The sequence below is a fragment of the Macaca nemestrina genome, chromosome 15 (genome assembly GCF_043159975.1).
Source record: "Macaca nemestrina isolate mMacNem1 chromosome 15, mMacNem.hap1, whole genome shotgun sequence".
Classification (NCBI taxonomy): Eukaryota; Metazoa; Chordata; class Mammalia; order Primates; family Cercopithecidae; genus Macaca; species Macaca nemestrina.
Window position 1 is genome coordinate 106,077,920 of NC_092139.1, and position 16,264 is coordinate 106,094,183.

The window sequence follows — 16,264 nt, forward strand, 5'->3', positions numbered from 1 at the left end:
GAAGCTGCAGGAAGGCCAAGTTGTGGCCGTGAAGTGAGCCTGGGAGTGAGTGGACCAGGATGAGGCCACAGAGGCAGGAGGTGGCAAGGGCTGCGGATGTCACCCTCAGGGCTGGCGGGCTGTCAGGCTTTGCCTGGTCTGGTTTTAAATTTCCATGTGAAATATTTAAGACAAATAGGAATAAGGACTAATACAATAAAGCCTTTTGGCCAGGCATGGTGGCTCACACCCATAGTCCCAGCACTTTGGGAGGCAGAGGCAGAAGGATCACGTGAGGCCATGAATCCAAGACCATGCTGGGCAACATGGTAAAACCCCATCTCTACAAAAAATGTATGTTAGCTGAGTGTGGTAGTGCATGCCTATAGTCCCAGCTACTCAGGAGGTTGAGGTGAGAGGATTGCTTGGACCTGTGAGGTGCAATCCCAGCACTTTGGGAGGCCGAGGCGGGCAGATCATGAAGTCAGGAGATCGAGACCAGCCTGGCCAACATGGTGAAACCCCATCTCTACTAAAAATACAAAAACTAGCCAGGCACGGTGGTGGGCATCTGTAATCTCAACTACTCAGGAGGCTGAGGCAGGAGAATCACTTAAACCCAGGAGGCGGAGGTTACAGTGAGCCAAGGTCATGCCATTGCACTCGAGCCTGGGTGACAGAGTGAGACTCCGTCTCAAATAAATAAATAAAATAAAATAAAATAAAGCCTTGTGTATCTACCACCAGGCTTAAGAAATACAACATTCTGGGTGGGCACAGTGGCTCATGCCTTTAATCCCAGCACTTTGGGAGGCCGAGACGGGCAGATCACAAGGTCAAGAGATTGAGACCATCCTGGCTAACATGGTGAAACCCCGTCTCTACTAAAAAATACAAAAAATTAGTCGGGCCTGGTGGTGGGTGCCTGTAGTCCCAGCTACTTGGGAGGCTAAGGCAGAAGAATGGCGTGAACCCGGGAGGCGGAGCTTGCAGTGAGCTGAGATCGTGCCACTGCACTCCAGCCTGGGCAACAGAGCGAGACTCCGTCTCAAAAAAAAAAAAAAAAAAAAAAAAAAAGGAAATACATTTCTAGCCAGGTGTATTGGCTCATGCCTGTAATTCCAACACTTCGGGAGGCTGAGGCAGGTGGATTGCCTGAGCCCAGGAGTTTCAGATCAGCCTTGGCAACATAGTGAAACTTTTTCCCTAAAACGTAAAAAATGGGCTGGGCATGGTGGCTCACACCTGTAATCCCAGCACCTTGAGAGGCTGATGCAGGTAAATCACCTGAGGTCAGGAATTTGAGACCAGCCTGGCCAACATGGTAAAACACCGTGTCCACTGAAAATGCAAAAATTAGCCAGGCATGGTGGCGCCTGCCTGTAATCCCAGCTACTCAGGAAGCTAAGGCAGGAGAATCGCTTGAACCCAGGAGGCAGAGGTTGCAATGAGCCAAGATCTCGCCACTGCACTCCAGCCTGGGCAACAGAATGAGACTCTATCTCAAATAATAATAATAATAATGAATAAGAATAAAAGATAAACATTCCCAATATAATCCCAGTGGCACCCTGGCCCTTGTCTCAGCCAGCTTTTGAAGCCTGCACTGTCCAGAGCGCAGCACCAGTCGCTGTGATGAAGTGTATTAGGCTGGTGAGAAGAGCATGATGGTAGCTTGGAGCTACCAGGATGGCGGCCATGGAGCTCAAGAGGAGATGAATTTGGGACACACGCATTCTGAGTGAAGAGTCCGCAGGGTTTAGGGGTGGAAGGGGGTTGTCGAGTGGCCAGTAGTGGCGGAAGACTGAAACGGGGCCAGGTTTTGGGAGCGACGGTTTACCGTGTGCAGTGGCTTTGAACGTCCAAATGCAGATGTCTACCCCATGTCAGATCCTGAGTCTCCAGAGAGAGGGCGGGCAGAGCTGGGTGCATGAGACGGTGAACGCTGGTGACAGGTTGAGTTGTGAGGGTGGGCAAGACCGCCTGGGCCAAAGGCATGGAAAAGGAGAGAGTGTCTCAGCCCTGGCCCCAGCAGCCCTACAGATGGGAGAGAAGCTGAGGAGCGGATGAGGGGGACTGGCCAGAGAGCAGGAGCAGCAGGGGAGGGAGGCTGGCTCATAGCCAGGACAGGGAGCTCTCAGCAGAGTTGCTCCTCCACTTGGCTTCCCTCCCTCCCCAGGCAGCAAGGGCGAAATCTCCTCCAGGGCCGGGTAGAAGGGGAGGTGCTGGGGAGGGGCCGGGAGCTGTGCTGGGCGGGGGTCAGGGAAGTTGCGGCAGAGGTGACCTCGGCACAGCCCAGGTGTGATCATCATCTGGCCCTCATTCCTGCACTCCAGCCTGGGTGGGGCTGGGGCTGGGGGTGAGGTGGTGGTTGCTGCTCCCCCATCCCATTGCGTCATCCTCAGCTGTCAGCAAACAAGACTCCAGGAGCTGGGGCTGCTGGCTGGTGGGGGGTGTCTCCCAGCACCTTGGGGGATGGGGGCTCATGTCCCCCACTCACACACACACACACACACAGGATTTCCCTGGGATGCTCGGCTGGACCCAGCAGGTGCCCCCTAAAGAAGTGGCGCGGGAGCAGGGAGGAGTGAGGAACAGTCAGGGCTGAGTTAGAGCCCCACTCCCTCGCTTATCCAGCGGAGGCCACTGGGTGGTATCGCCTGCTGGGCCCTCCTGGGACTCCAGCCCAAGACTCACACGCGGGGAACGAGCAGCCCTGCCTTCAGCGGCGCCGCTTGGAAGCGGCCCAAATGCCCATCCACGAATGGCACAGCACACAGACAGAAAAAGCCAGGAGGGAGCTCTGTGAGGAGCAATGTAGGTCTTCAAGATGTATTTTTAAGCAAAAAAAGGCAACAGTGATGAGCGGTGAGTATAGTAGCTACCATTTGTGTAAAATAGGAGAGAGAAGAAATTTATAGATACACATATTTGCTTGTCTCTGCTTGTCTGTGGATGGTGACCCAGGAAGCTGGTGACATTGGCGGCTCCAGGGAGGGAAAGCAGGTGGCTGGGGACAGGGTGGGAGGAAGAACTGTCACTGTATTCCCGTTTGTGTCTTTTTGAATTTTAGAACCGTATGAACGTATTACCTGTGGGGAAATGCACATGAAGAGTTTTAAAATTAATGTGTACACATGCATATTTTCCAGAGAATGGTCATAGCATTGATAAGGTTGTCAAAAAGGACTGTGACCCCGAAAGTCTGAGAACACTTCACCTATGGGCTGCGTGGCTTTGGGAAAATTTCTTAACCTCCCTGAGTCACATCCGTAAAATGGGAAGGAATAACACCCAGCGTACAGGCATGCTGCCAAGGCGAACAGTGTGGGCAGGGGTTTGTAAACTGTAAAGTGCAGAAGACTTTCTTTTTTTATTTTTTGAGGCAGGGTCTCGCTTTGTCACCCAGGCTGGAGTGCAGTGGCACTATCACGGCTCACTGTAGCCTTGACTTCCCAGGTTGAAGCGATCCTCCCGAATAGCCGGGACTTCAGGTGTGTGTCGTCGTGCCTGGCTAATTTTTAAATTTTTTTGTAGAGACAGGCCCTCCTTGTTACCCAGGCTGATCTTGAACTCCTGGGCTCAAGTGATCCTCCTGCCTCGGCCTCTCACAGTGTTGGGATTACAGGCGTGAGCCACCATGCCTGGCCTGCAGCCCTTCTTGAAGGGGATGACTTACTCTCCACTCTTCCTCACCTCCTAGTCTCCCCTCAGCCCCCTCCAGGGCTCCTCTGCGCCCCCTTCCCTCTCAGCAGCTCTGATGGAGGCTCTGGACTGACCCTCGTCTTTCTCCTTGAGTCCTTCAGGCCTGAGGGTCCCTCTCCAGGTCGCCCCTTGCTCTCCTGCCTCTGGCCTCTCCATGCCCCTACACCGTGCCGTGCCCAGCTCAGCCAGCCCACCTCCCTTCCCTTCTCCCCAGTCCTCCCTGTGATCTCATCCAGTCCTGTGGCTTAAAATACCACCCGGCCTGCGCCTCCCCCCAAGGCAGCCACAAGCCCACTTGGCTCCCGCTCCCTATGTCTGCTGGACAGTAAAGAGGCATCGCAAACCCGGTACTGCCAAGCCCAAGCCATGCCCCTGTCCTCCCCTCTCCTGCCTTCCCCATCTCAGTCTGTGACTCCTCTCAGGAGGTTGCTCAGGCCTGACATCTGGGCGTCATTCTCCAGCCTTCCCTAAGCCCAACCGCAATAACAGTGGGATAATAACTAACACGCACTTAGTGTTCACTGAGGGCCAAGCACTCACTGGTCCACACCTGCAAGGCAGGTGCTATTATCATCATCCCACAGCGGACTTGGGAGCTTGCCCAAAGCAGGTGAACCTCGGGGCCCCGGATGCATCCCCTCACCCAGTCATCCATCCCAAAGAACCACATCACTATTGCAGCCCACAGCCTCCACCCACCTCCCGCAGTCCATCTCCACATCACTCCCTGATCAGAGCTCTTGGTCTCCCCAGGGCACTCGGGATGAATGCCTGGCCTCGGGGGAGGTCCTGCCCTCTCTGACCTCACCCCCTCCACTCCCCATCCACCGGAAGAGACCTTCCTTCCCATCCCTTTAACGCACCAAGTTTGTTCATATCGATGGGCCTTTGCACTGGCTGTTCTGGTTGAAATTCTCTTCTCCAAGACTCCACCACTCGGGCATTCCTGCCATTCAGATCTTGACTCAAAGGCTGCCTGTCCCAAGAGGCCCCGAGGCCCGCCCTCCCCATCCAGCTCTCAGATCTTCCTGGCAGCCCTCAGCAGCCAAAGCAGTTTCATTTGCAACCTCATTAAGGGCAGGAACCTTGCCTCCCTACTTCACCCCAACTCCCAGAGCCTGGCACAGAGTAGCTGCTTCATAAACATCTAACGACTGACAAGATAACTCAGCCCGTCACAATTCCTGGGAAGGGTCTAACTGGGCCATGTGACAGATCGTGACCAAGGAGAAGCTATTTTTGACACAGTAGTCAGGGAGAACTTCCCAGTGGAGGTGGCCTCTGAGCAGTGACCAGACGACCCTCTGTGTCACTGTACACAAGCACAGTGGCCATGAACAGAGGGGAGAGAGGACAGGATGTCAGAGGGCTCAAGTCTCTGCCTCACCCTCCACGGAGCATGGGCTTCTCTTCCCAGGTGTCCCCCAGGTGTCAGGGGCTCGGGGGAGGATGTCCTGGCTTCACCCAAGGATGGGTGGCAGGGACATGTGTACAGGACCTAGTGGGAGAAGGCACGGCAGACAGAGGCCTCAGAAGGACCAGAGACAGCAGGAGGAAGAGTCAGCCCCTGCCCATGACCCAATGCTGGGCCACAGCCCCAAGGGACTGTCACTAACAGAATGCCTGCCATGGGGGGGCCATGGGCTGCGTGCACCTCTTTACTTCTGACCACCTCCCCATTGGCTCCTCAGGCCAGAGAATCTCCAGCTCCAGCCAACCCCCATCCATCCATTCATTCATCACCCTAAACGTCCCCTGAGCTGGCATAGGATCTGCCTTCCTGCCAGGTGCCAGATGTGTCTCAACACAGCAGAGTGCCTTGCCTCGGAGGGCGCTCTGTAAATAATTGAGTGAACATTTATTGAGCACCTACTGTATGCTGAAGGGAAGCAGGTAAGTCACAAACCTGCTTTGCTGAGCTCCATGCATCCATGTGTGCATGCATGGGTGTGTGTGCGTAAAAAGGCCTAGAGAGAAGGTCCCAGGAAGATGGGGGCAAGCAGGAGAGCACAAGGACAGAGCAGGGCTGGGCCTGGGCTGAGCGGAAAGCAGGGAATTTGGCCCGGCCTGGGATCTAGGCCCTGGGGAGAGGTGGTGACTCTGGAGGAGCGTGGGGCCCTGGACCTGGGTGGTCCACTGAGCAAGGGACAGGCTACTTCTGAGGGCAGGACAGCAGCATCCTGGAAGTCGTGACACTTACATCTTTAGGAACCAAACATCCAGGGAAATAGGAACCTGTGCATCAGAGCTCTATGGGGCACCTCCTGGATTTCTATACAGGACAGTAGCTTTCAAGCTTTTTGACCAAAATCCGCAGTAAAAGCAAACATCCTGTTTGTTATTTTAACGTACTTTATATTTATTTTTTAGATATAGAGTCTTGCTCCAATGTCCAGGCTGGAGTGCAGTGATGCGATCACAGCTCAGTTGCAACCTTCTGGGCTCTTGCCATCCTCCCGCCTCGGCCTCCCAACGTGCTGGGATTACAGGCGTGAGCCACTGCACCCGGTTATATATTTAAAGCTGAAGTAAGAGCGTCACAAAATAGTATTTACCCTCACTACATGCATAGTATTTTGAAATTTTCTTTTTAATTTCATTTTCAGAAAACAAGTAGTGCAACTCACTAAATCAATTTCCCAGCCCACTAATGGGGCAGGACCTGTGTGCAATTTTTAAAGCACTGGCCTGAGTGGGGGTTAGGAGCTGTGAAACGGGATCCAGCGTGTGTCTTGAAGCTGTGACTGGAGGTGCTTGGACCCCGGGCTTTGTGACGCACAACCATGGGGGCAATTGTTGGATGTAATGGGCAAATACTGGGAAAAGTCTGTTAGACCCCCCAGCTCACAGGACTGCCACTCTGCAGCCCAAATAGCAGGGATTCTTTAGGTTCTGGGTCCAATTTATTCCCCTGGTCTTGTATTAGAGCCCCGCCTGCCCCCCTAACAGAGGCCATTGAGCAGTTGCTTACACATCTCCCAGGACAGGGCGCTCACCCCCGTTCTCAGGCAGCCTACTTGACTGTGAGGAGTAGGCTCTGCCCGGCTGCTGATGTAGCTGCCAAGCGGAGACCCTCCCGTGGCTGGCTGGTCGTTCTCCTCTGTCCTCTAGCCTGTTGTCTCAGGGACCCAGGACAGCTCTGGCAAGCGGTTCTCTCTCTGCCCCACCCAGTTCTCTCTGCTGCCCAGCCACTACCCGGTATCTCTTGGGGGCAGCCTTGGAGCCCAGCCAGAGAGAGGCCCTTTCCAAGGTCAAGTGGGCTCAGGCTCTGCAGCCTCATGACGGGGCTGGCACTCAGCCAGCCCTGCCCCACCCAAGCAGTTCTGGAGGCCTGGGGGAGGGAGGGCCGGGGAAGGCTTGGCTGTTCAGAGAAGTGATACCCCACAGCAGTGGCTGGTGATGGGGGTCTGGAAATCAGGCCCATCAGTGCCCTTGAGTGGCTGGGCCACAAAGTAGTTCATATCAACAAGCTGTGACATATTCATTCACTCACAGGCTCACAGGATCTTCCCAGTCACCCTCAGAAACAGACACAAAGGGCCAGGCGCGGTGGCTCATACCTACAATCCCAGCGCTTTGGGAGGCTGAGGTGGATGGATCACACGAGGTCAGGAGTTCAAGACCAGCCTGGCCCACATGGTAAAACCCTGTCTCTACTAAAAATGCAAAAATTAGCCCGGCATGGTGGTGCGCACTTGTAGTCCCAGCTACTCGGGAGGCTGAGGCAAGAGAATCACTTGAAGCAGGAGGCGGAGGTTGCAGTAAGCTGAGATTGCGCCACTGCACTCTAGCTTGGGCAACAGAGCGAGACTCCATCTCAAAAAAAAAACAAAGGAAAGAAACAGAGGCAAAAGTCCACCCTTACGGGGCAGGGGATGAAGGCTCAGAGGTGAAAAAGCTGCCCCAGATTCCACAGCTGCCCAGGGGTGGAGCTGGACAGGAACCCAGATCTTCTGTGTCCCAGTCATGGGCCTTACCTGGGACAACTGAGGCTGGAGGAGCCTTGGGGTAGGGGAGGGGGAGGCGGGCCACTCCTCCTGTCTTGCTGAGAGCAGGCTGGGTCTCTCTGCCCCAGAGGCAGGGCGAAGGACAGAGGGAGGCAGGGATCAATCAGCAGAGCCTTCTAGACGGGAGTGGGCTTCCCCGGAGATGGGGAGCTCCCCGTGAGGAACAGTGAGGAGGGACTTGAGGCCCATTTGTCAGGATAACTGCGGAAGGGTATCCATGGGCACGAGGTTTGAACGATGCCCAAAGCCCCTCTGCCTGCTCCATTTCACCCCCAGCCAGGGCCCCTCCAGCCCGTGCCCACCACCTCCCCTGTATGGCCCCAAGGAGCCCCTAATTGCCGACCCCATCCCATCTGTCTCCCAGGCTGAATGGTACCTTCACACTCACAGGGCAGAGGGTCCTGGGCTTCTCAGGCCTATGTGGAGAGGGGAGGCTCCTGGGGGAGTCTAGGGTGGGGCTGGAAGAGGAGCTGCAGCGGGGTGGGGAAAGCTTCCCTGAGGTGCCCCAGGGGCTAACTCTGCCACCAGCTTGAAGATGGGCACGCCCTTCACCTAGGCCTGAATCTCCCCATCAGTAAAATGGGGTCAGCTCCCCACAGCACACGCACCCCTGACCCCATGGCCTAGCTAAAGAACCCTCCTGGCCGGGTGCAGTGGCTCACCCCTGTAATCCCAGCACTTTGGGAGGCTGAGGCAGGCAGATCACAAGGTCAGGAGTTCAAGACCAGCCTGACCAACACGGTGAAACCTCGTCTCTACTAAAAATACAAAAATTAGCCGGGCGTGGTGGCAGACGCCTGTAGTCCCAGTTACTCAGGAGGCTGAGGCGGAAGAATCACTTGAATCTGGGAGGCGGAGGTTGCAGTGAGCCGAGATTGCACCACTGCACTCCAGCCTGAGAGACACAGTGAGACTCCATCACAAACAAACAAACAAACAAAAAACAAAAAAAACCCTCCCATCCCTGCAGCCTAGGTCGCTGGCGCATGAGCTTCTCCCAGGACAGGCAAAACAGGAAAAGGCTGAACACGCCCCCCTATCCCCATGGGTGGCCCCTGATACACAGAGGGGCAAAGAGAGGCCCCCAGATGAACAGTAGCCTAGCCGAGGTCATGCGGAGCCAGTGAGGGCTGAGCTGGGATTCGATCCCAGGCCCCTGACTCAGGCCACCCTTCCTACTGCTGTGACCAGGGACCGCTGCCCTTCCCCTCGCTCCCATCTGGGGATTTTCTTGGGAGAGGGCGCTGAAAGAGGCCCAGACCCTGCTCCCCTCCCGCAAACCCCATAGTTCTGGGGAGTGTCAGAGAGAGGAGGGGCCGGCAGCCCTGGGGGCCATCAGGACACAGAAGAGTCAGGAGCAGCTCCGGGTTGACAGGCTCTGCCACCATTGCTGTGTGACCCTGGGCAAACCCCGGTGGTCTCTGGACTCGGTTTCTCCATCTCCCAGGAGAGGTAATGGAGATAAGGCCAATGCAGGGGCAGACAGGAACTGCTGGGTGGAGCTTGGTGGGGGCTTCTCCTCCATCCCAGTCCCAGGGAGCTCCTCTGCCCAACTGCACCTCCCATGCCCCATCTCCCCTCTGCCCTGCTGGGGGCCTCCCACTGGGCCCGCACAGGCCTAGACCAAAGCTCCCAGCTGATAGGTCACCATGACAACGCTGCCTTCTCCCTTCACAGCTCCTGCTGGGGTCGGGAACACCAAGGACCCCCTTCCCTGGTAGCCCCTAAAGACCTCTTGACCTGCCAGTGTCTCTCTGGAGCACCTCACCCTCCCCTGCCTGCTGAAGCCAGACGTCCCAGCTGTTGGCAGCAGGGCTGGTCAGGGACCGGCCAGCAGCCACAGGGAGGAGTGGGTGAGCTGCTGCAGGGAGGGAAAGGGGAGGCCCAGGCTGGCAGACATGTACCCGCCTCCCTTCAGGTGGCCAATGAGGGTCCTGGAGGGGCTGGCTCTGGGTGCACAGTAGGACAAAGCATACGTGGCTGTTTCTACCCAGGGGCCTGGAACCAATCCTTGCTTCTCTCTGAGCCTCAGTATTCTCATCTGAGAAGTGGGGGTGATGGTTCTCCCAGGGTGCTGGAGAATTAAGTGAAATCATGAATATGAACCCCAGTGCAGAGCCTGGCACTCAGCCTCCCTCCTGCAGCAATACCCCAAGAACACTGCTCTCACCCCAGCCACCAAGCACCGGCACCAGCCATCTGAGCAGCCCTCATGCCTGCGCATGCGCATGTGCCTGTGTCTGTGTCTGTGCCTGAGCATGCACGCGCAGGCTGAGAGGGGGCTGTGAGCAGGTGGGGCAAGGGGTGCAGAGGGAGGGGCAGGGGCCACACCCTAGCACTCCTCCCCACCAGTTTCCCAGCTTGTGTGGTCTTAGAATCAGGCAAAACCCATCCATTCAAATCCAGCCTGTTTCCAGCCAGCCACTTCCCCTTGCTGAGCCTCAGTTTCCCCTTCTGTAAATGAGAACCATCTATGTCCAAAGTCTTCCAGGTTCATGACAGGGACCCCGTGTTGGGCTGTGGGGCCAGGACTGGTCAAGACCTTTGGGAGTGGGGGGCCAAGACCAGAGCAAGCCGGAGCGTGAGCCCACCCCTGCTCCCCATGCTGCACCCCACCCACCACCCCGTGAGCGCCTGTGTGCGCGCCTGCAGGAGCGCGCGTGTGTGACTCAAGGTCTATTCATAGCCGAGCTCCACCAGCTGCAGCGTCACAAGCAGAGGGGCCTCAGCCCATATTATTATTTCAATTACCATCTGAATTAAAAGTTTGAGCAGCGATCAGCCCACGTAGCAAGGGGAAGAGGGAACAGGAGAAAAATAAAGATGAAAAGGAGAAGGGCTGTGCCTGGCGATCCCCCACACCCCAAGGAGGGCTGAGTCCGCAGAGGAGGCTTAAAGGTTACGCCAACCCCCAGGATTCCCGCCTGCCCTTGCCCAGGACCCAGAGTCCTCTCATCATTGGGAGAAGCGCTTTTCAACAGCAGCCCAAGCACAGCTACTCTGTGGAAATAGATCGTTCAGCCCAGGTTCACATGGATGGGGGACATTACTCGGAGAGGGTGAAGGACTGACCTAAGGTCACACAGAGAGCCACCCAAGGAAGCTGTCTCCAAGACCCTCCCCTGCCAGCCAGGTCCCACTGACCTCACCAGGCTCTGTAACACGTGTGCCATTTCCCTTCTGCTCCCCTCTCCCTGCGCCCTGAGCTGATAACTTTCCTCCTGCAGCCAGCCCTCTCTCAGCCCTCTGCATCCCCGACCTCACACCTCATGCCACCACCGTCAGCCCAAAGGCCCCTCCTCACTCACTGGCACAGGGGACAGAGCCCTGGGCCAGGAGACAGGCAGCCTGGCCCTAATCTAACTCTCTGGGCACCTTGAGGCAGGTCATTCCTTGTCTCTGAGCCTCAGTCTTCCCATCTATGAAATGAGTTCTCCCCTACGATGCATGGTGGTATCTGTCTTCAGAATGGAGCCCCCAGAGGAGCCAGAGGATCCCTGAGGGGGTGTCACGCTGTGGGGGCGACTAGACCATCTCCTGCCAAGCCCCAGCCCAGGGGAGGAACGTTTTCCACTCTTTCCCCAGGGAAGCCCCAGAGACAGCCCCCGAGAATCAGACTAGTCTGAACTCACACCCAGGCTCCTCTGCTTTCTTGCTGTGTGACCTTGGACAAATCACACAGACTCTCTGAGCCGTGGCTCTCCTATCTGCAACATGGGGACATCAAATCAACATTGCCATGGAGAATTAAATGGGAATTTGCAAAAGCTCCTAGCCCAGTGCCTGGCGAGCAAATGTGTTTCCTCACTGGGAAGCAGGGAAGTGATGAGCACTGCTTCCCAGCTCCTCTTTGGGAAATACCAAAGGCTCCTAGGATTTTGGAAGTGGGGATGTTATTCGGCCTCACCCGTAAGGCGAGAATCACCTGGCAGGTGCTCATCTGGCTCTGCTTGAATACCTCTGGGATTGAGGAGCTCACTATCTGACAAAACATCCACAGCTGCTTCCCATCTTTCTCCACCTCCAGCTCTGGGAATTTTCTAGAATGGAGCATAAGCTTCCAGCTTAACCCCAAATCCAACCTGTCCTTGCCTGGGACTGCCTGAAACTGGCTTTAAAATGAGACTGAAAGGAGTTCTTCAAAGAGACCAATAGAGGGAGGGGATTAGTGCCCAAGGACAGTGGGGGTGAGGGGATCTGGAGAGAAGGAAGGGAGAAAGGAGGCGGCCGAAGTCAGAGCTGGGCCCTCGAAGCTCCTGGGTCCTGTCTGGGCTTGCCACAGTGTTACATAGGGACATCTGTCCGTCTGCTTCCAGGTGGGGCTGGGAGCCAGGAGCCCTGGATTCAGGCCCTGGCCCTGCTTCCTCCACCCCCAAACCATCACTGTGACCCTGGTGGGTCCACTTCCCCCTCAGGCCTCAGTTTCCACTTTTGTAAAACGATGGCCCTAGCTCTGCTTCCTCCACCCTCAAACCATCATTGTGACCCTGGTGGGTCCACTTTCCCCTCAGGCCTCAGTTTCTACTTTTGTAAAACAAAGGCATCAGACCAGCGATTTAAGCTCCAAACCTTCTGTCTGAATCCAGGCACCCTCCCACTCTACCATGTCCACCCCCTGGCCAGCATGCTAGATCCACGGGCCCCTGAGTGTCTGTTTCAGGGTCAGAGGCTCTATCTCTATCCCTGTCTCCTGCTTTCATAGCTGTTGCCTTTGAGGATTCTGTCATCCCCATTTTACAGGTGGGGAGATGGAGGCATGAGGCGGTGAAGCCAATTGCTCAAGGTCACAGAGGGTGATCTGAAATCCAGGGCTCCCTACTCTGGGCCCAGGAGAGCCGCAGAACTTAAGGGCAACTTCTTTCAGGAGAATCACCAAGATATTAAATGACCGGCCGTTCTCTATACTTATGTGGACTCTGCATGGGGCAAAGGGCTGCCCAAGGTCACACAGCAAGGCACTGACAGACCAGGGTCCTGAACCAACCCCCCCTGCCCCCAGGCTCCACCCAGACAGGGGGCTGGCAACATGACCTGACTTTCTGCTCTGGTCCTGGGATCTCCCTAAGACTGGAGCCCACGTCCTGCCTCTAGCCCCTGCTTGGCTACCCCCAGAAGCCCCCCAGCATCTAGGACTGACGTGGGAAGAGGGAGCAGGAAGACAGGAAAGAAAGTTGAGGGCTGGCCACTTGCCCCTGGCCCTCTGGCCCTCCCCTCCTGCTCTCCTCGTGCAGGGGGAGCGGCGGCGGTGGTGATGTAATGCACTCGGCTTTCGTCCCGGTGCCAATCTCAGAAGAGAGACGACAGATTGCGTGAGCCAAATTTGGCATCCTAGGGGGAGAGGCATGAAAAGTGGAGATGTGGAGGAGCAGAGGAGCCTGGGGTGGTGCAGGAGGAGCCCCCTGCCCTACAGCCCCGAGGTGCCTCCCCTCCCTCCTCTCAGGGCCCCCATCTCTTCCCCAGCTCGCCTGGCCCTGGGGCCTCCCCTCCTCACTCTGAGGGACCAGCCTGGCTGCTCCCGGGACCCCTTGAGCCCAGCGCTGCCAGGCCTACCCGCCACCCCCACCCCACACTGCTCCAGCTCTGTTTCCCACCGCCGCTAGTTTCCTGGTTACCATGTTGCTGGTTGTCATGTCGCTTACATGTCCTCGTGACTCAGTGGTCCCCGCAGAGGGGCCCCCTCCTCCTCACACCCCCCTTAGCACTCGCCCCCGCCTCCCCCAGATCCACATTAAGAAGCAGCCCGCCCTGTAAGCCTACACTGTTCCTCCTCCCCTTCCTTCTTATCCTAAGCTAAGACATCTTCTCACAGCATCTCCCAGAGCTACTTCATTCTCTCTTTCGCAAATGTCTACGAACCTACTATGCTCCAGGCTGGCGCACGCGGCTTTCACAGACCTGACACAGTCTGGAAAGTGCTCAACACCCTGATGAAGTCAGTATCATCATCCCTGTTCTCCAGTTGAAGAAACTGAGGTTCAGAGAGGTCAAGCCACCCACCCAAGGTCACCCAGCAGAAACTCAACCAGCTCTGCCTGGTCACAGCCACTCCAGAGGATTTTCTGAGAGAAGAGCTTTCTTTTCAAGGATAACCCAAAGGGCCATGAGGAATAGTACCCCAGATTCCCACTCTAATCCTGGACACTCCTCCTTGGTCAGCTCTCTATTTCCACCATATTCCCACTGCCCCATGTCCACCTCCACCCACTAGCTGTTCATCTGTCTTTTAAGGTAAAGTAAGTCTTTACTCCCATCTCCCCAGCGCTTTCCCCAGTCTGTGAACAGCCCTCTGCTCATTGAGCCCAGGGCCCGCCTTGGAGGTCACTGGGGCAGGGAGTGATGTCCCCATGCCACAGACATGGAAGCTGACAGTTGGGAGGAGAGTGACCAGCCCAGAGGGCTGCTCTCCCAGCCAGCTGAGCCAATTTCTGGGAGCCTGAATGGAAGACATATAAGACCCACTGCCCAGTGTGGAAAACCCCAGAAAGAGTCCCTCCTCCCAATGAGAATGGAGTGGAATGTTCTAGGCTCAGCCCTTCCAACTCCAGCTGGGATATGGGTCAGCTCAGTGGCCAACAGTCTCTGTTCCCACCATGCTGCACCCATCTCTTACCCCAGCTGCCCTGTTCCACCTTTTGCTCCCCTCATCACAGGCCAAGCCAGAGCGACAGCAATGCTCTTGGGCCCCTAAAGTCCTGCTAACTGCCCCCAAAAGGCCTGAAGCCATGGAGGTCATGGGACTCGATGTGGGGGAGAACGAACACACACACACACACACACACACACACACACACACACAGCTCCAACCCTTCTCTGGGCCTCCCTCCCTGAGTTCCCCACTTCCCCCAAACCTGCTGCTGAACATTCTACTGCTCTTGAGGCCCTGCTCTGTCAGCTGGCAAGGCTGCCCTGCCTCTAATACCCTCTGCTCCACCCCACCCAGCTTGCCACCTCTCAACTCCCTGCATCCTCTCCATCCTGAAGCGGGGACACTGGGGGCAGAAGTGTGGGTAGGGGGCAGGGAGGCTGACACTGGTGGGGGTATATTTGGTCGGTTGCAGGGGAAGTTCTCCCTGCGGGAGGCTCATTGAGACCTCTCTTGCCTTGGGGTGCTCCCTACACTCGGAGGAAAAAGCAGCCTCTGCCTCCCTCCGCAGCCACAGTTTCTATCACTATGAATGTGCAGTGCCTCCTCTACCGATCCCTGCCCCTGCGCCCTGGGGTCGTGTGGCGCAAAGCAGGCGCTCAAAACATGAGAAGTGGGATTTCGTTCTTCAGATCACAGGGCCATTTGCAACGAGGCTGCAGCTGGGGAGGCGGAAAGGCGCCATCCCCCACCTTGCCACAAGTCACCTGCCTTGAAGCTCCCCGGCATGACAACTGGGGTGGGTGGAGGCAGGGAAAGGTCATGGCCGGGGCAGGAGGTCAAGACCCCTTCCACCCACCTCTCTCCCCCTTTCCAGTACACAACCCAGACCGCGACGCTCCCAGACGGACAGAGCCCGCCCGCTCCCGGGGAGTCACGGGACCGCGCGCGCGGCGCCGGGCAGCCGGGACCCAGCTCCGGATCAGGTGCGGAGCGGGAGGGGCCGGAGCGGCGGGCCCGGGACACACAGACACGCACGCGGCGGGACAGACTGACGGACAGACTGACGGACAGCGCCCGGGGTGGGCGAGCGCGGCTTACCGCTGGGCGGAGGGTCCGACGAGAGTCCGGGAGGCGGCGAGCGAGCGCTACATCCCACGGCGGGATCCGGCGGGCGGCGTCCCGGGCGCGGAGAGGGGAGTCCCGGTGCCTCCTGCCTCCGAACTCGGCCGGCCGGCCCGCGCCCCCCTCCCCGGCTGCCGCTCGGTCTGCGCGTGGGTCTTGGGGTCTCCGCGCGTCCCGGCCGTCCCGCGCCGCTCCCCGCGGGCCGCCCAACTTTCAGCGCTGCCCCGCGCCGCGCCCTAGGCGCCGCCTCGGCGTCAGCATCGTCGGGCTCGGACGGGCTCAGAGCGCGGGGGTCCGGGGGCCCGGGGCGCCCCACCGCCCGCGCCCCCCACCCCCGCCGCAGGCGCCCTCCCCGCCGCCGCCCCCCGCTGCGCGCCGCTCCCTCGCTGTTACCCGCTCCTGGTCGCGCGCTCTGGCCCCGGCCCTGCGCTCCGCTCCCGGCCCCGCTGCTCTCGGCCCCGGCCCCGCGACCCCTCGGCCTCCCGGCCTGGGGTCGCCCTCCCCGCCCCCGCCGGCCGGGCTCTGCCGCCACCTCCCCGACCGCTCTTGCGTCTCTCTCCCGCCGCCGGGGTCTCCGCCGCCCTCGCGTCCCCGTCCCTCTCCCGGCCTCCCTGCCTCCTGCGGCCCCGCTCGCCCTCTGCCCGCGGGGTCTCCGTCTCCGTCGCGGTCGCCCCCTGGCCTCCTCCCGCCTCCCTCTGCCCGCGCTGCCTCTCTCCCCTGCGAGTCTCTGTCCGTCTCCCTCGCGGCCTCTGTCCTTCTCTGTCTCTCCCCCTCCCACTCTCCGTGCGGCCCCCTCTGTCTCGGACCCCGGCCCCCGCCTCGGCCGCGTCCCCGGCTCGCCCGGGAGCCCGAGCTCCCGCCGCCC

At 58.1% G+C, this 16,264-nt stretch overlaps 1 protein-coding gene across 1 annotated transcript in view; it reads right to left on the bottom strand.

Annotated features, from left to right (window-relative positions):
• The window catches only part of LOC105464451 (potassium inwardly rectifying channel subfamily J member 4), a 29,919-nt gene extending 14,405 nt beyond the window's left edge, over nt 1-15,514 (bottom strand). Inside the window, exon 1 of the mRNA XM_011712373.3 lies at nt 15,376-15,514. The gene's annotated coding sequence lies outside the window, so the exon portion shown is untranslated. The remainder of the gene's footprint in view (nt 1-15,375) is intronic.
• Nucleotides 15,515-16,264: the final 750 nt, after the last annotated feature.